This window comes from Poecilia reticulata, linkage group LG7, assembly GCF_000633615.1.
Source record: "Poecilia reticulata strain Guanapo linkage group LG7, Guppy_female_1.0+MT, whole genome shotgun sequence".
Lineage (NCBI taxonomy): Eukaryota > Metazoa > Chordata > Actinopteri > Cyprinodontiformes > Poeciliidae > Poecilia > Poecilia reticulata.
The window spans coordinates 13,674,512-13,679,006 of NC_024337.1; the positions used below are offsets into that span (position 1 = coordinate 13,674,512).

Consider the following 4,495-nt stretch of genomic DNA (forward strand, 5'->3'; position numbering starts at 1 on the left):
AAAGACGACCTAATCGCAGTGCTGTAACCGTTTTCATGATGAACTTATTTCAATTCATATTTCCTAATGCACATTTGCAGTTTAGCCAATAACTACATTTTATAAGACTTAGCAGGAATATTTTGCAGACTGTGGTTAAAAAAATTGTCATGTCTATAAAATGTAACTAACTGCCCTGTGGAAGCCCCGCCCCCTGACAAATTCAGAGAATTTCCATCAAAGTGGGCGGAGCTTAGAGGCACCGAGGGGCGTGGTCAATGTTGAGCAGCGCTGTGGTCAGGAGGAGAGAAATACTGCTGCCGACTTGGTTCATTGTTGCTKTTTAAGGCACAACCTTCTTCCATTGTGACCAAAAGGAAAATTCAACTACAGAAGCCACTCAGCAGCACTGAGATGGTTTTAGGAAAACTAAAAATAAATACATTTACACAAAAATGTGAACATTTACACAGACAAATAAAGACAGAAACCTTAAGAACCAATTATTTTTATATTTGCCAATTTTAAACTCAAAGTGGGTCGTATTAGGATTTTTAAAAATTTTCTATTTGAAAGTGTTTGTGTTACAAGGCGAGGAGAAGATAAAAGCTGATGAACCCAGAGAGAAGAAATCAGAAAAGACAGAGAATAAATCTGCTGAAAAAATATCTGCAGTTCATTCCTGAACTAAACTCTGAAACAATCAGAGCTCAAAGTACAAATGAAGAACATTTAGTCTCATGTTTTCATAAGAAAATGATCAAAAATAAAACTTGTAGGAAAGTCTCCTATAAATTATAGATAAGCTAAATTATTATATAATATTCACTTTAAATAATGCTCACTTTGCTAAATAATGTAACTTTTTATAAAACTGTCATTCATTAGGGTTTTAGTAAAACAACAGTATGTATACATATGTCTTTTATATTGTATATTTTATAGTTTTATTTTTTATATGCAATATGCTGGTTAATGAAAATTATCTTTTTGCTTTTTCTCTGTTTAACAGACTTTTGAACAAGTTTTGCTTTGGATCAAATAAAATATTTTATGATTCAGTGGAATATTTTTTTCAGACTTTGGTTAAACAAACTTTCACATCAATTTTTAACTGTGCAAACAGTATTTGTTCACAAATATATTGCTACATAAAAAGTGAAATTATTTTTGAAAAATTCTTCTGACATTTAAGTGTTTAGTGTTGGTGTTTGTGCTGAAACACTTTATTTGCTTAAAAGGAAAAAAATAGTTTAAGACGAAAAAGTCGCTGGAGGAACAAACTGCTGAGGGTGTGAAGTGATGTAAACACCTTAAAAATAACGTCAGTAACCTTTGCTTAAGCTAACAGTGTGATCCTATTTTCTTATGGCTGTAAAAGTTATACAAGACAATTTACAGATGGAATATAATTTTTATTTCAAAGACTCAAAATTGTTAACGTAGAAATAAAAGTAGAGAGTGCCCTCATTTTATTTTTAACAGTTTCTCTGCTTCCTTTCAGTTTATCAGTTTTTCTACCTTCTGCATATATCACCAACTCCTACAGAGTTAAATTCAACACTTTGAAAGTGTCTATATTGATCCACTGTGGATGGTGTAGAGGTTACACTTTTGAAAGTGTTAGGGTACACTTCAGTGTTAATCTACCCAAAAACTAGTGTATATTGTCAAAAGTTAACACTATGAACGTGTTAATCCAACACAGAACGGTGTAAAATATATATTAACATAGAAATCTGAGTTTTGAAATACTACTGGCAGGGTATGCTGTGGTGGTCCAGGAGTTAAGCACAGCCCACATATGAAGGTTCTAGTTTTCAATGCGGCTGTCGTGGGTTTGCTTCCCGGTCTTCCCTTTTTCTCATTACCCACTTTTTTTCGTCAATTTACTACCAAATTAAAGTCTAGAGAAATTAAAAAAAATTTTCTCCCAGAAACTACTGGCTATCAATAATCTCCAAATTAATTTTAAGACATTAGATGCTACAAAAACACCAACACCATTTGCAGAATATACAGCACTGACAGCAATATACAACAAAGGTCATACATTCATAGTACTTTGCACTGAAGGTGAAGTGTGCTTTGAAAGTTAATTGGAAGCGGCCATGGATGGTCTTGTGGTCACTGATAGTAAAGTGTCTTTGGTGCTGCTCTCGTTTTCACCAATATGAAGGAGGAAGACTTCCAGCCTGGAAGGAAAAACAAGAAATATAGCAGAAACATTAGGAAGATAAATATTTTAAAAAGTAGTGTGAGCAAAACTAATCACCTGTGTGTGTCACCGTCATAGTCATTCAAATTACTCTGCCCACCTGGTTTACAAGACAAAGCATAAAAAAGTCAGAAACGATTACCAAAGAAATTAGTCAGCTTATAGAAAAAAATGTGGACAGCATTAAAAGTCATGCCAACCTGTCTGAAGAAATGTGTTGGAGTCTTCATAACAGGCTTCAGTCACCAACATGACACAATGACAAAGAAAAAACATTTAGGCAGTTTTTAGATGTGCCACAGGTACAAAACACCAGAGTCAAATGGCTCAAYTGCCTCCTCATTGTGTAGATATGTTCTCCAGAGTCCTGCTAATCACCTAATTATTGTATTCAGGTGTGGTGCAGCAGCGGCACATCTAACTGTTGCAGGACATAGAAATCCAGGACTGGAGTTTGACACCTGTGGCTTAGATCAAGCCAACGGTCCAGCACAGCCACTCCCCCATTTTGMAGTCTAAAGAAAACGACCCTGCAGCTAAATAATGCTAATTCAAATGGCCTCCAGATTTTCCTGACAGTTTCAATGTTAGGTTAAGATAATAAACAGTCATATATACCATGATATCCAAACAAATAAATGTACGTTAAGCAAACYGCGTATGTAAATCAATAAACGGAAAAATAATGCCTCCATAAGAAATAGTCAAAAACATGATAATTTTAACATGGCACTTGCCTTGTTACAATAAGCTCCAGACACGACGCCATACTGCTGCCTCCGCTCCTCAKGCAAACATGTGACGCAGTAGCGGWACATGACGACGTGGGCCGGGGGGCGGGGCTAATGACTGGGCCCAAATAATAAAGCTTATCACGATAATTTAACTTTACAACATAGACATGCCCCAACAGCGGAGCTAACAAGTTTCATCACCACAGAGAGCGACTATGTCATTTTGAAGTCATGAAGTACAACAAACCAAGAGAAGAACAGAAACAAGAGGAAGAACAGAAACAAGAGGCTACTGGTCAGTAAAGATGAACAACACAAATTCAAAACATGTTAATGTTCTGTAGCTCTAGCTAGTTTGCCATTTGTTGCCAAGTGACTGATGATGACGTTGGTCACAAGATTTACCCAGAATGCACCTGGAGAAAATAAGGACGATTAATTTGTAGTTTTGTGTGTCATAAAGTCAAATATAAGAGTGAAAATAAAGCCAGTCATGTGGCACAACTTTTTATTCAATATTTTACACCAACTGTGTCACTAAAATCAGTCAGTCTGGTAAAGTTTTTAGCAACCATGAGTCAACAATGGGGCACCATACTGTATAAGCTATCTAAAGCAACACCAAACTGAGATCTACACTGGACTAACTCTTTGGAACTCCTGTAGAATTAACACTGGATTTTTAACATTCCACACTTGTACTGGAAATCTGATGCTTCTGAATTTGTTGTGTAATGCATAAATACTAATTCTGTCATTTAGAGGAATCTGAGCAATATGCCATTATAAATTCATAGTTTAAAAAGGTTGTTGGTCCACCACTTGCTACCATAACAACATAACATAACAAAGGTTGGTTTAGGTTGTTTATGGAAATATCTGACCGTTTTCCAGAACAGCATTTATGAGGTCAGACGCTGATTTTGGAAGAAAGCAAGACTGCCAGATTCTACTCTAATTAATTTAAAATGTGTTCAGGCTCAGGCCAATCAGATTCTTTGACACCAAACTTCCTCATTTATATCGTAATAGACTTTGTTCTCTGCACTGGTGTGTAGTCATGTTATAGTAGGAAGGGGCATTAAACAGAATTAGCTTCTATGTACATCTATCAAATTAAATTCCTCCACATATTATACTAAAAACCTGGCAGAAAGGTCATTTTAAAGCATAAAATTGTCCAAAAGAAAAGTTCTTTGGTTTGATAAATATTATATGAAAATTCTTTAATAGAAACATTCTAATCAAATTAATGGTTTATAACCAGATCTTTGCAAAAATTTGCTGACATGTTAAACAAATTTTAACATAATTTTTGAATTATGTTAAGGAGACAATTCAACCTCTGCGACAGACTGGCGACCTGTCCAGGGTGSCCCCGCCTCTCGCCCGGAACGTTAGCAGGAGAGGCACCAGCAACACTCCCAACCCCACTAAGGGACAAGGGTGTAAAGAAAATGGATGGATCCAAAGAAGATGGATGGATGGATGGATGGATGGATGGATGGATGGATGGATGGATGGATGGATGGATGGATGGATGGATGGATGGATGGATGGATGG

At 36.1% G+C, this 4,495-nt stretch overlaps 1 protein-coding gene across 3 annotated transcripts in view; it reads left to right on the forward strand.

The window, feature by feature from the left end:
* Positions 1 to 4,495, forward strand: part of LOC108166402 (uncharacterized) — a 33,097-nt gene that overhangs the window by 27,258 nt on the left and 1,344 nt on the right. The gene's annotated exons all lie outside the window — the stretch shown is intronic.